At 36.2% G+C, this 15,944-nt stretch overlaps 1 pseudogene; it reads right to left on the minus strand.

Annotated features, from left to right (window-relative positions):
• Positions 1–1,754: 1,754 nt before the first annotated feature.
• LOC134626745 (nuclear GTPase SLIP-GC-like) lies at positions 1,755–13,355 on the minus strand (annotated as a pseudogene).
• Positions 13,356–15,944: the final 2,589 nt, after the last annotated feature.

Raw genomic sequence — 15,944 nt, forward strand, 5'->3', positions numbered from 1 at the left:
TGAAAATGTATTAATAGAATTAAAATAACATCTGGCTATAATATTATGAGTAGGGGTGTACAACTGTAATGGAGAAGGTCAAATGTTTTTCATTTTTATAAATTATATTAACAACTAAACTTAATCAAAAATGATGGCATTTTAGGATATTTGTGCTAAAAAAGAACAAAACAAAGTCTAATTAAGTTCCAAGGTAAATTGCGATTAACATTGTAAGAAAAGCTTTCAGAAATAATGTGATAATATATTTTATACAAAATACACTCAGTTCTTTTGTGGGGACTCAAATGGCATAGAATACTTAGAAAGACCTGCAACAACAACAATGGCTGTTAGGTGTGACAGAGGTACACCTTAGACAAACTCAAATTCTGTCAGCTGCACACATTGTCAACATATCACAACAGAGTCCACTGATACTACTACCAAAATAATGTTTATATAATCATATTTTTTGTGAAGAATAAACATGACAGGTAGTAGGTTGTAGGGAACAAGAAAGCAACAATTAAAGAGCATGACAAGAAGTGTGAATGCGTCCTTGAAAAAAACCCAGAAACTTTAACTTTTACAAATAAATCTATGACTACTTGTGTTTTTCATACACAAATCCATGTAATCTATTGTTTGATATTGTTTTCAAGAAAAACACCCTCTGCTGTGGCTGTAATGTATGAAAACCTGTCAAAAACACACGTGCTTGTGTATGAAAGGTTGAGATGAAAAATTAAACATTTATTTGAGGAAAAGGTTAGACACAATGCAGAGGGATAAAACTAGTCCTGTAGCTGCATGGATGGAGTTACTTATCCTAACTGACCAATCAATGTTTACAAGATAAATTTTAGGATTCATCAGATTTGAGTACTAAACATTTTAGAAATCCCTACCTTTAAATATTTGTAGGTAAATACAATTACAATTTTAATTGTAAATCTAGATAAAATACATTAATATTCCATTTAATTACAGGGGAATTACGCCTTACATGTGGGCCGTATTATAAAGTGTTACCATGTTTTCATCTTCTGTGTTAAGTAGACATATTTTACATGTACTGAAATATGCTATATAAATGTCATTGTCATCTGAATGAGCCATAACTTAATTCATAAATAAAAGCATTAAAATAGATTTGAAATATATGTAGAGTGATGTGATGTAAATTTCTTACAGTTTTTCCTCAAACTTCTCTGTCAGCCTCAAGATTTAAAACATTAAAAGATAAATGCCTTACAGAAATAAAACTCCACAATCACTTATAATGACATTCACAAAATCAAAGTCAAATGTCACCAAACAACTTTTAAAAAGAACAAATAAAAACAACTGAAAATGATTGAGACCAAATCAGATGTTTTTTTGTTTTAAACAGCACTTCCTCTGGGAAGACCTGTTTGTGTCCAGGCTTCTGCAGTTTCTACCTGGTCAGCAAATCTGAAACATCCACAAAAAAAAAAAAAAAAAAACAGAGCAAAGGTTTGACAAAGAGCAATAACCAATGGAAATAATATAATTTCTACATTTTTAAATATTAATATTGCTTGTAAAACTCCTCACACTAAAGAATACTAATTGCTATAACTAGTTTACATTTTGAATTGCAGATTCCCCTAAAATGGACTCATTGCAGCCTCTGGGCTGATCAGCATATTTACTTAACATAAATGTTACATTGTTAAGGACAAAAAAATGTTTACTTTTTTGTAAAATTTAATATATTTAATGTAATACCATTGATAACATATTAGGATTTAACCAGTAAGGGACACTTCATCATCTGGAGTGCCTGCAAGTTGATGATAATGTTTCTTCACCATATCAAGCTCTGTTGAAACATCTGAAAAAGAACATTTTTTGAATTGTTGTGACTCGGTAATTTATAAGTTAATTAAAAAAAAAAGTTACATAGACTGAGTTATCAGGTGCAAGACTGCAAAGATAAACAGAAAAGGACGGAAGCATTACCAAGCAATTGGAACCAATGTAATTACAGCAAACTATCCTGTTTACCTGGGAGTGAGCTCCCATCAGTCTTGAATGAAAGTTCAAAGGATTCCTTCATAGTTTCCTCCAGAGTCTCCAGGATGTCTCTCTAATTTAAAAATTGCATTCACTTATCACAGATCAAAATATTGTGTTAAAGTCAAATAAAATTACATTTACAGGTTTCTCAGACTGGATTTAAAACATAAATGGAAACATACATTTTTGTATACGTCTATTCCAGTTAAACACAGAAACTTCAGGTGAGCTATAACAAAATACGGTCATAATATTTCTTCATAAAACATGACAAACCATTAAACTGCACAACTTCTCCAACATGGTGTTTTTGCCTGCTCAAACATGTCCTTCTTTGAGTGCACATGGTTCTTAATAGTCTCCCTCATGTTGTACAGCATGCCTTCTCCTCTAAATTCTGCAGCCTCTATAATAAGACAGAAAACTCCAATCAGATTTCTCTTTCTGAATAATGATAAATATAAATATGTGTTTTAGTGCCAAGTTGTGAATCTCTGATCTTATTTCTTACTCTTGTAGCCTTCTTCCATAATGTTCTCAATTGTCTCTGTCAGACTGCTGTAGACTTTTTTCTTCTGTTCCCGGATCATTCTGTTCAGTTTTGCCTTAATTTTTTCTTCCTTAGAGAAAAAACATGAAATACGGATGAACATTGTTTTAAACTACTTCAAGCTATATAACTAATGCTAACTTTTCTTTTTTTTTTCCTTTTACTGTAATTTACTGTCTGAACTGATGGATATAAGATATTTCATCTCTTACCTCTGTCTTGAGAAACCTGAGCTGCAGTTCAGCATTTTTGTACTTTTCAATCAGAGAATCAGTGTTAAGTGAAAATGTATCGATGACTCCATTGAATGCTCCACATTCTGAGTCATTTCTAAAACATGTAAACATTGTGGTTATTAATGGCAGAGTTGGATTTATTTTTTTATAAATATCATATGTTATAAATTACATATCGTGGATAATATTGATGGGTCGGTCGCGAACAAAATGGCTCTTAGAGCCGACTCTTTGAAGTGAACAATGCGAGCCGGCTCCTTATTGGGAGGCATGGATTTTTAAAAAAAAAAAAATTTCTTTCTCTTGCCTTCTCTCTCACTTTTTTTCGCTTCACACTGCACGTCAGCCTTGTGTTTGCACTGAGCACAGACGGGAGGGGCGCAAACAGAGGCTTGCGTTTGCGCCCCTCGGTACCGCCCCTCGGTACCGCCCCTCGGCGGTAGTTACACTCGGAACAGCAGTAGCACAGTAGCCCTATCATTATTGGATATTATGTGACTGTTTAGAAATTGTTTTTTCTTATGGGAAGGTCTTTCTGAATTCTTCATCAATGCTGTCAGTCAGACATGAAGCCAACATCATGTTAAGGTTAATTAGGGTCCCTCTCTTTGGCTTGTAGACACCACCATTCTCAGCAACACACTTCAGTACCCTGCAAAAACCACTGTTCCTTCCCTAAAACACAAAACAGAATTATTTAAACACATATTCATGTAAAATCTGTTGTTTTGTTACAACTAGATTTAAAATACATACACGATACAAGAAGATCTTGAGTTTTTCTCCAAATGTACATTTGGATTTCTCAACGCCATCATTAAGACATTTTTTAAAACCCGTATAGGTGTCTTCCATTTCTTTGTTGACATTATCAAGTTGGAGGATCATGATTCTTTCAAGTTCTGCATACGCCTCGCCCTTTTTAACTTTCTGAAAAATATTTAAAGAAATGAAACCATAAAAAAATATGTTTCTTATACATTATGAATTTCAGTTGGTTTTAAAAGTCACTCTCCTGTAATAAAGACCTGAGAAGTAAAATAGAACAGCAAAAAACATGAATCAATTGATCAATTAATAACCTATAAATTAATAAATAAACAAAAACTGAAATAAGAAACACAAAGACATTTGAGAAATTCCAACATGTATGTTGTTCGGTATCTTTTACTTGACCTTACCACTCCTCTGGAGTTGGCTCCTTGAATCAAAGACAGAATCCCATAAGCTCCACTCACATAGTTTACTATCTCAGAGTGACAGTCATTGAGCTCTTGCAAAAATCCCTGAAGTTTGGGTATTTCTGTGAAGAAGAAATTTCAGTGCCACAGTTTGACATTACATACTTTAATTCAAATTAAATAATTCTTCTTTCAGTCAGAGCAAACTAAAACATCATGTGCATCAAGACTTCACCTACCAGTTTCTTCTGGACTTAGATACTTCCCTTTTAGGAACTCTTTGGAGCTCACTGTGAACACTTTGAAACTGTCATCAGTGAAGTGTTTCTGCAGAAAAATTATTTTATTTTAAAGCATCCTTGCAACTGTGGAGAGTCTGTATTATTTTCTGTCAGCCTATAAAACTCACATTAATCTTGCTTCGCTTGTTGAATTCTTTCCTTACTCCATCCTTGGCTTGAATGTTTAACTATTCGATCATGGATATCAGCTGATGAACTACAAGAAATGTGCAAATATGTACTGTTACCATCATCACTATTATCATCACCATCATTAATCTGGGGCAGGCTGGGTGGTTTTGTTTTATTCTTGGCCTTTAGGTGAAAATGTGGGAATCTCCCTTTCTGACCAAGCAGAGCTTTCCCTGACTGTTGCACACCTGCAACTCACTATCAACACCTAGGACTGTATTTAAAGACTGGCTGTGGCAATGTTTCTCTGCCTGATGGTGCTGGTCCTCCAGTTTGTTGCTTTCTAGTCTTAAATGTCTGATCTGGTTAATATCCTCTCATACTCCTACTTGCCAACCACTTTAGGGTGGTGCTCTCCACTAATTCACAGTTCATAGTATATGTTTCTTTCATTGTAAATAAACCTATTAAGCTTCAGTTGTCCACCTTGCAGGTCCAGTCATTTATGATGATATGACTTTATTTGTTTAATGTATTTATTTTGACTGTTTGAAAAAAAAAAACAACAACTTCCAAATATGAGAGATTGGTACCATTTATACTTAAAGCACTCGGAGAAAAGCCAGCATGTTTATTTGGATAGTGACGTCACCACACACTGACATGCTTACATACAAATGTTTTTTTGTCACTACTTTAACTTTGTTGCTGAAGGACAGTGTAATGGCACTTTTGCTTTACAGTGTAAAATAGTTGAATTACTCGACTGTAAGGACCAGGATATGCATGATTTTCTATAATCTCATAGATTATGTGCAACATACATTAAAGCTGCCATGATGTCATTTATTATAAACCATAAAAAGCACCAGGCAGCACGGTGGCACGGTGGTTAGCACTGTTGCCGCACAGCAAGAAGGTCCTGAGTTCAATTCCACCATCAGGCTGGGGTCTTTCTGTGTGGAGTTTGCATGTTCTCCCTGTGTTTGCGTGGGTTCCCTCCGGGTACTCCGGCTTCCTCCCACCGTCCAAAGACATGCAGCTTGTGGGGATAGGTTAATTGGATAATCCAAATTGTGAGTGAATGTGAGTGTGAATGGTTGTCTGTCTCTATGTGTTAGCCCTGCGACAGACTGGCGACCTGTCCAGGGTGTACCCCGCCTCTCGCCCTATGACAGCTGGGATAGGCTCCAGCGCCCCCCGCGACCCTGAAAAGGATAAGCGGAAGCGAATGGATGGATGATGTCATTTATCTCTTTATCCTCTTGCTCTCCTCATTGCTCACCCTTTTCTCTCTTGCTGTCCCTCTAGAACTAAAAAATTCCTCTGCCTGTTCCACTCTGGCCAGGGAATTCTCTGTTTATTACTCAGTCCACCATCTTCAATAAATGTTCTGTATTAATTACAACAAACGCTCAACTCTGTGTTTCATTCTAGCCTGGGTTGATCTTATATGGAAACACCCTGTAGTTGATCAGCATGCAAAATTTACTTACAGATCATCCGAATCATCAAGAAGATCAGACTTGGTGCAGATAAAGTGAATTTGCTGACATTCGCCACCATTTCCAATCAGACTACTGACACTTTCCAGGATCTCCCAGGCCTCCTTCTCTGATGCTGCTCGATTAATTTCAGTCACAATCCACACAGTAGAACAATCTCCAACTATCTGAAAGGAGAAAAACATGTCTCAGTGCTTAATAGAAAGATGACTGTTTACAGACAACACAGTATAAGCAAAGAGCAGTAAATGTGAATTACCCCTTTCCACATCTGATCTCTGCACTTGTTACAGTCAGGAAGGTCCACAAGTGTGACATGCTGGAGAAGAGACTTGTTTGGCACCCTGACAGTCACAAACTTCACTAGTGGCCAAAACCACTTTTTTCCTTCATTACCTTCTCCTTGTTTTGAATCACTTCTTGTGTACTTGACAAATTTTGCAGAGAGTTCATTAGCCTGCAATTAATAATAAAAGTAAAGTAGTGCAGTTTAATTTCAGTCCTCACAAAAACTGCTTTACAAAAACTATTAAAAAGTCAGTGACATAAAAAAATTACTTATAGAAATTGGATCACTAAAAGTTGAGTAATTAGTTTTCAAATTTAAATTTAAATGAACAGATTGTGTCATGTACAAGCTAGGGATGGACCGATCAGATATTATGTATCGGATCAGTCCGATACTGACATAAATTACTGGATCGGTCACGTGATAGAGTGGCTGTGGCGTGCGAGACCTGTCAGCGGTCTGGTTGAGCATTTGGAGCCTCGCTACCAAACCGGCATTTCATCTCCGAGAAAGCTATCTCAGAGAAGTAAAGCAAGCATGTAAGCTCATCTCTGAATGTTTGTAAAGCGTTCCCATGTTAAGCTTAACAACCGATATATGGAGCGACTGCCTCTTCTCTCCCCCTCCCTCTCCTTTTGCTACTTTAAATGATCAGCTGATCGGCTTTTCTGTCGCGACTCCCTGTGTTCTAGGAATCCATCCTACCTGACAAACCATCCTACCTGTTGTTTCTGCGCATGCGCACAACACAAAATTAAGTGGCGAACTGCCCTACCTTTATGAATATTAGCTAGAAAAACACTCTGACGGGTAAAATTAAGTGCCAAACCATCCTACCTTTGTGAATGTGACCTACAAGCATACTTTAACAGCTAAAATTTAGTGGCAAATCATCCTACCTTTGTTAATCTGAGCTAGAAGCATACTTCCACAGCTAAAATTCAGTGGCGAACCATCCTACCTTTGTGAATATGAGCTACAAGCATACTTTAACGGCTAAAATTAAGTGGCAAATCATCCTACCTTTGTTAATAAGACCTAGAAAAATACTCTGATGGGTAAAATGAAGTGCCAACAATGCTACCTTTGTGAATGTGACCTACAAGCATACTTTAAAGGGTAAAATGAAGTGGCAAACCGTCCAGGCTTTATGAATATGAGTTACAAGCATACGCTGATGGGCAAAGTTAAGTGGCAAACTATCATATCTACTTAAATTTGTGCTGGAATTACTCTGTGACAGCAGAAATGTGCATAAACTACTTACGGTAGGACGTTTTGCCAAAGTAGGATGGTTTGTCAGAAAACCGTCTCTCTTATTTGCTTATCGCCCGTTTTGTGCAACAAAGAGGAAACCAGCGGATAAACAACAGCAGCATGTTTAAGCTTGATAAACTGTTGTTAGAATTTATTTAATATTACTTTCTACACCAGGATCCTTTTCTACGTAGCTGACGGCTGGTAACTGTGCAGGGGCGGGTCTAGCAAAGTTTTGCCAGGGGGCCAGGTAGGGCATTAACAGGAAAAAGGGGGGCACAAAGAAATACTTTTCTTTCTTATTCTCATTTAAAATGTCTAGCTTTTAATAAATAATTATCTGAATCTTGCAACCAAAGTTTTCATTTGATGAAAAAATATATAGAAGTCCATTATTGTATATAGTAACTATTAGGTCTAATATATACCCTAGTAAGCTATAGTACTTTTTCCTTTGGGAAGGTACCATCTGTACAGTCTGCAATTCTGTTGAAGATGTATGTTGAATCTATTTAATTATTGTAGAAAAATAATTGGTTTCTGTGCATTTGTTTTACACATGCATTAAATTAAATTTGATGATGTCGATTAATCACCATGAAGCGGAGGGTGGGTGTAGTTCTCTATTTTTTTTTTTTTTTTTTTTTTTTTGCTGGAAGTTGGCAACCCTATTAGTTAGGTTGTTTAATATTTCCGCTAAGTACTCTTTAGAATACCAGAATGGGGAGGATGGTGTAGGTTTAAGTTTATTTGATTGATCAGTATTGCTGAACTATGAAATATTTTGGGTGCAGTGTGTTTTTTGCATACAGGTATAACAGAATAGCTTTAGTGTTTTGTTTTTTAAAACTTGAGTATGAACTTATACAAAATGCAGCAAGATATAAAACAAAACAGCTTTATTGATTATAAAGTACACTATATCGGATTCATATCGGTAGATATCCAAATTTATGATATCGGTATTGGACATTAAAAAAGTGGTATCGTACCATCTCTAGTACAAGCTTCCCCTTGTTTTGTATTGGACCAAGACAGTCCCCCACTCTGAGGGGCAGAGAGGGGGAATTCAGGTCATGGGAAATCCTTTTTAGAACAATCAACCATTTGATAGTTTGGAGAAAGTGCCTAATTATTATTCTAAACCAAAATGAAAATAGATATTTATGATTTATGTAAAAGTTTTTATTCTCGATTTAAGTTACACTAAGTACGCACTTGTTCTCAACAGTTAGTATTAGTATTTACAGAAGGTACTTCCTTTGGTCATTTTGCACAGTTGTCACTTTGGGACACTCTAGGCTGCTCCCTTATTTACAAGGGGTCCCTAAAGCGGATTACTTGGCATGTTTTGATTTTCAGGGTTTTACACCACTTTACGCCATTACTTATGCAACTGACTGTCAGACACTGATTTACTAAAGTTTTTGGTCACTTTGATTCAATCTTTGCTGACTTTGCTCAGCAGTGAATTTCTACAGAGCGATTTAAAAAGGGTAAGAGTATGTTAAAACAGGGAACTGTTGTGTGAAGAGGTAAAGGTTCTTACTGCGATTTAAAAAAAAAAATGGACCTGGACCAGTCTTGGGTCTTGTTAACCACAGTTATTACAAGAACAGATTTTTTTATGGATATATGATCATCTAAATTCATTGTGGGATCTCAGTAAGATCTGTTTCGTTGCGATTACTGGATCTGTTTTCAGTGTTTTATGTTTTTTAGACTTTTGAATCTATGCTGCAATCTGTTTTCAGAAGTGAATTATGTTTCCAATTCTTAGTCTTTTGATAATCTGGTCAGTTCCCTTTTGTGTCCACGTTGTCCTAGTTTCACCTGTGTGCCCTTTCCAGCATCCCCAGTGTGTATTCTATCATGGCTGTCTGTGATAGTCAGTCTGTTACACAGCAGAGTTGTTCAGTGCTGATGCTCACAGTGCAACACTTGCAAGAATGCTTTCTCTAAAGTAATATGAGAGTTTTTGTCTTACTGATTCACATGTCAAAATCTTCCGCCTGGATTGCAGAAATTCTGGAATTTCTTTGAAATATTTGCTGTCCATGGGATTTTCAAAGGACCTTCTCCATTCTTGTCCATACAGTGCTGACAGCTTTTCAACAGCATCGCGATAATCCTCATTATCTTCCTTTTCTTGATTTTCATTATTGTCAAGAAGCTGACGAAATGACCACAGCTCATCTTTCCACTCCTACAAAAATAGATGATATCCCATTTATTGAGGCATGTACCCAGCCTTAAGCCCCCAAGAACTGCACATGATTTTGCTTGAAGTAAAAATCAAACTTTGAGAATTAATTTTACCTCCTTTGTGATGAACTCGATTTCTGCCTCATACTTTAAGCTACGTGTGTTAGCTTCCACTTTGATCATGACTGAGGTGCAGGCATTGATACTTCCCGAGGGTAAAAGATTCTTCTCTTTGATGACGGCATTTATCAAAGAGCTCTTTCCAGCCCCAGTTTTACCAAAGACACCAACCAGCTCCCTCTTGTCTGTCTCCAAATCACTGATCTTTTTCCTGTTGAACAAGATTTTAAATATGGGTTAACTGATTCAGTCATGAAAACATTTTTAAGCATGCTTTAAAAGATTTCAAAGAGAGCTATAATCATGGTCGTGATTATCCACTGAATTATCAGCAGATATTTCAGTTTTATACACTTGTTCCACTAATTGTTTACTGTATGTTGCTTTGATCCACGCCTTCCTTTTTGTGTCAGCTAAAGTGATAATGTTTCCCCCAAGAGTTGGTAGATACTGGGAACACAAAATGTAGCTAAGTCACCAAAACTTCCTAAAAATATCAGTCTTTGTTGGTCTTAACTTGGAAAGTTTTAGTTTACTACTGAATCATTCCATCATCTATAATTGTACGGCTCTAAGTCAGCAGTATAACTTAAAAATAACTAAACAATGAACCAACACACCAAACAGAAGGAGACCAGAAACAAATTGGTGAATATTGAACCAAAAGGGTTCATGTACAGGCAGCACGGTGGCATGATGTTTGGCACTGTTGTCTCACACCACCATCTGGCTGGGGGACTTTTTGTTTTGAGTTTACGTGTTATCTCCATGTTTGCCTCAGTTCTCTCCAGGTACTCTGGCTTTTTCCAACAGTCCAAAGACATGCAATTAGTGGATTTAGGTTAATTGGTGATTCTAAATCCTCATCAGTCCATTTTGTGCATTTTTGCTGTGTGGAACCAGGCTGATACATTAGAGAATATATGGATGACTGGGTGTGTAAAGCGCTTTGGGGTCCTTAGGGACTAGTAAAGCGCTATACAAATACAGGCCATTTACCAATATAAAAAACTTAATACTTACCTCAAGAAAGCACTGAGTTTGTCTTCCTCATTTAGTCTGGCATGTACAAATGTCATGATGCTTTTCACATCAGACAGTATGATTGATTCTGTGGACAAAATAAGTAGTAAATAAACTATTTAGAAGGAACTATAGACTAGAATAACCAGAAAATGTAAAAACACATGTTAAAAAACAATAAAAACCTGTGTGAATTAAATATCAGAAGCATAATGTGACAACTTAGCAATTTTATCTTAGTATACCATTTATCATGTGACTGTTAAATTTTGACAATAGCCCAAAGAAAAAGTAATTTCTAGCATCAAAGATGGAACTCACTTGTTGGAAAAATTGTGCTGCACAAAACTTTAACCCTATAGTGGCTTTGAAAGAGACGTAAATACCTGCAAATCCTGACATAGACAGACGCTGTCGCATAGCTGGTGACTGCAACCTGCTGGCATCACTTTGAAGGTCTGATTTTCTCTTTCCTGATTGGATTAAAAAAAATAGGAACAAATCATTCAAGGTTATTCTTAGTAAAGTTATGTAGATTGCAAAAAGCTATTGGTGCCTTTAAAACTCAGACTAATATGAGATACAATAAATACGATGTATGTGTCTCACCTGTATCACTTGTGGATGGCAAGACCTGAGGATGAATATCAGTTATACAGGAAATTATCACTATTTGCATTGGCACTGTTGTTTAACAACATTTAAAGGACACTAACATACAAGTTTTACAATCAACAAACTTAAATGCAGTTATATAATTAAGATTAGTAGTTACTGAAAAAAACCTACGGCGTTACTTTTAACGCTGTTATTTCCATCACTGATTATTACTGCCAATGTATTTTCAAATATGCAGATAATTCTAACAAAAATTCACCTCTGTACACTAGCATAGCAATGATTGTCATTCATTAGCTTAGCTTGGCTGTAGCCAGCTCACTAGCAGCATGGCCTCTTCACCTGTCCCTCCTACACTTTCCTGCTTATTGTGTCAGATGTTTAGTTACTCCTCAGTCTCCTTTAGCAATAATGATACTTGCATTAAATGTATCCTATTTGGAGCTCTGGAGGCCAGGATCACAGAATTGGAAACTCTGCTTAGCACCCTTAAAAATCCCATAACTAGCCAGGCCCCCGTAGCCTGTCCAGCCAAAGGTTAGCTCCCTCTGGCAGATTGTCCTGAGCAGCCGGGAAAATAAGATGGCTGGGTGATGATGAGGAGGAAGCGTAGTCTTAAACAGAAGCCCCTGGTACACCACCGACCCATTCATGTGTCTAACTGTTTTTCCCCACTTGGTGACACACCCGCCGGGGATCAAACTCTGATTCTGTTCTGAGACATGTGAATCTAGAGACACTAGCAAAGACGACCAGAACAGGCGACACTGAGGGAAATTTAAAACTGCTGGCTAAGTAAAACTGTAACTTACGTCGGCAGTAATGACACTCCGTTACATCAATCGGTGGTCACTAAAATTAATATTGAATCAGTATGTAACCTTATAGGCAAAAGAATGGAGCTTTACTTTGTCTCAGGCAGTTGGGTCATATGTCTGAAGTTCAGTATAATCCTTACCTGAACCACATCAGCTGCTTCTTCATGCTCCTGTTCACACTGCAGATAAAAGGTGCAAAGCCAAATATAATAATGAGCACTTAAACATGTATTAAAAATTGTATTTCTTGTATAGATACTAAATCTGTTTCTTGATTTCTGTTTTGTTCTTCCTCTACAATCAAAACATTGTAAATCCATCTTAGTAAAGAGTTAACAAAAATTACACTACATATTATTACTGCCAGCACATTTTTTAATATCGAGATAATTCTAGCAAAAATTCACCTCTGTACACTAAAATAACAAGGATTGTCAAAAAACTTAATTGCCTTTAACAGCTTGAGTTTCTTCTTGAATTTCACTCTTGGTCCAGCTTTTGTGATCAAATTATCAATTTCTCGATCATCAAGATCATACAGACTTTCAGCATCGATTTGTTCATCTGTAATTAAAAATAAAGTTGAAGAGATAAAGATTATTCTCAACTTGCTTCAGAAATTCTTGTTAATGACTGAAAAAGCAATCAGTACAGTTCTATGAGCTGTTTTACAGTTAACAGATCACATCAGAATCAATATCTGTACCAATCACGGATTCACGTTAATACTTTACCTTCAAATTTCTCCACCCACTCACTTAGCCCCCATTCAAGCAGTTTGGTTCTTACAAAATCATCCATGCCCAAGAAATGAAACTGTAAGATAAAATGTAATATTTAACCAGACAGTACTGCTTTACAGATTAGACATTTGTGATCAACTTCTCCTTTAATGCATATATAATCAGAGACACTGATATTAAATTCAGATTAAAAGATCAAACTGCTCACCTTTTGTTAGAAGTAACGCAGGAAAAGGCTGCTGAGGGAGATGCGAAGTAAGCAGTGAGACACAAACAGGAAACAGGCGGGAAAAAAGAAATCGAGCAAAAAGCAAAGTCCACAAACAGATACGGTTAAAAACAAACTGGAACTGTGTGGCTCAGACTGCACAGGTGCAACTGCATCTATACATAAAATAGAAAGGTAAATCCAACATGAGTAAAGTGCTTGCAGGGAAAAGCAGAACTGAGAACAGAGAAAAGCAGGAAGAGGAGGTGTTTGTGCAGCGCAGATGGGGAGTGACTGGCAGACAGTTAACAACCTGCCTCAGAGCAAGGGTCTTTTTTTGTTGCTTTTTTTAAACAAGGGAGTGAAACGATGTTGGGTGATGAACACTTTTTAAAAAAATTCTTAATTAATACCATCTTTAATCCTCAAAAATACTAAGAAAAATATAAATTGCCACTATTTTCTGTCACAGTCATCAGCCCACCCTCGAACAGCAAATAATATGCAACTGTTAAGTTTGACTTGCTGAATTATGGTGTATAGCTCGTAAATTCACTGACAATTAGAAGCAAAAAGAATTTATAAATCTTGACTGAAAGTTGTTGCTTAATCAGTGTTTGTGTTTTTAGAATGGCGTATTTAACATGCTCAAATGTTAAATATTGTGGAATAATACAAATAAAAGGACTTAACATCCGGCCTTTTTATGGGAATCGCGATGCAGAGTGATAAAACTGAGTTTATTTAGATGTTACTTTGCTAATAGTTTATCAAGTTTAAATCTAATCAATATGATGAAAAAGAAAATAATGAAATTATTTTGATGCCTGACTTTTTCACCTAGATTGGGGGAGTGTTTTTCACTATGCTGCTCATCCTTGTGTCTCTCTGTGTGCGTGAGATTGTGGAAGCCTGAGAGATGTGAGAATCTCTGAGTTTACCGTGCATGATTAAGAAAGGAGTAATATTAAGTATGTTGTAATTGGTAAATGCACAAAATTCATGTGTAATTAATAGAATATATATGATTATACATGAAGGAAAGTATATTCACATGTGAGAGAAACAACAGGATGGGATGCCCATCTTCTGCCCTTCTTCCTCTTACCAAATGTGGTAAGAGGAAGAAGGGCAGAAGTTATGCATATAGCATAGCCAAATGGCCAAGAATGCTCCTAAGAGGTCACTTAGGAGCATTCAGGATTCTTCTAGTTTCCAGCAATGGGTAGAGAACATTATCAGTAAATCCAGACTTGGAAGTTCACAGTTGGAAATGACAGCAAAAAAACTGCCAAAGGATTAGGTGCTGCCGAACACTATGAACTTACAAATTATAATTTTTTGACTTTTTTCTCTACTCGTGCAATGTTGGATCATAATTTCAAAGTAATTGAAGAACACTATAGAGTTACTACCTTCCTATTGGATTATATTGACAGGGAACAGAGATAAATCCATCTTCAGGTCTGGATGAGCCCATCCTCTCTCTCTCATTCCTCCCAAGATCAGTATTAGGAATCTACAGTAGAGTAGATTAATTAGATAAGTACAAAATCAAGTGATTTTATTAAGTGATTATTAATATTACTTGATTGATCTTTTGCTTTCCTCCTGCTAAATTCCTTTAATTTAATATTCTGCATTCAAAAAGTCTAAATTGTGGACATTGGTCTTTTAACCCTTTGTGAAACAGTAAATGTAAAAACCTGTATTATTTTAATATCACACAAAAGGTTATAAAACGTTACTTTGGCCATAAAAGTTAACAGATCTTTGGGACCTATTTTGCAGGCCACTAAACTTTAACCTAGTGAGTTACCAGTTACACAGATTATAGGGGAGAGCTGCTGATAACAGATGTGACTGGAGGATTGTAGATGACCTGTAAGGCCACTGAGACAAGAACGCCTTCAAAAGAAGCAGGATCACCAATCATTCGACTTTTGGCTGATAAATGGTTTGTGGTTCAGTCTTTACAATTCATAGATAATTTTGTTGTATGTTACAAACTGCTGTGGTGCTGCGAAATACTTTTTGGCAGGTAGCTTATTTTTAGGGTCAGAAAAACAAGAACAGGGTTTGAAAAACATGTTTCCATCTTACAGCATAGAATCAATACAGAATAGAAACAACTGAAAACAATATGATATAATAGCTAAAGTTGAGGCTGAGACTTATTTTTTTGTTGCTGCTTTATTACTCATATGACAACCAAAAAAAACCATTGTAACACAGTAAATAATATGAAAATGGTATACATAAGTCATGTGCTATAAAAGTCTGAAGAATAAAACTGACAAATTCATCATGAAAATAAATGAATCATGACTAAAAAAATCTGCAATAGAAAGAAAAACATAAATTGAATCCTTAAAACTGAAAAGAGTCGGAATATCATGGTATTCCTGTGGTTTAAAACACTAAAATTAAAATCTGTAACATTGTAGTTCTACTGCTGTATCTAATTTGACTGAATTTCCCGGAGGAACCCACCTGAGGGATTAATAAAGTTTCATCTAATCATCTAATCTAATCTAATCTAATTTTCTGTATAACTAGGGTCTACAAATAATGAATAATGCTGGCCATTTGGTTTAGACCCACAAGATTAAAACCTTAATAACCCTGGGAGGAATTAATACTTAAAAATCTCCATCCATCAATTTTCTTCTGCTTATCCAATTCGGAGTTGCTGGAGCCTTTCCCAGTTGTCAGGCGAGAGGCAGAGTACACCCTGAACAGGTTCCTAAGGT

This window comes from Pelmatolapia mariae, linkage group LG4, assembly GCF_036321145.2.
Source record: "Pelmatolapia mariae isolate MD_Pm_ZW linkage group LG4, Pm_UMD_F_2, whole genome shotgun sequence".
Taxonomy (NCBI): domain Eukaryota; kingdom Metazoa; phylum Chordata; class Actinopteri; order Cichliformes; family Cichlidae; genus Pelmatolapia; species Pelmatolapia mariae.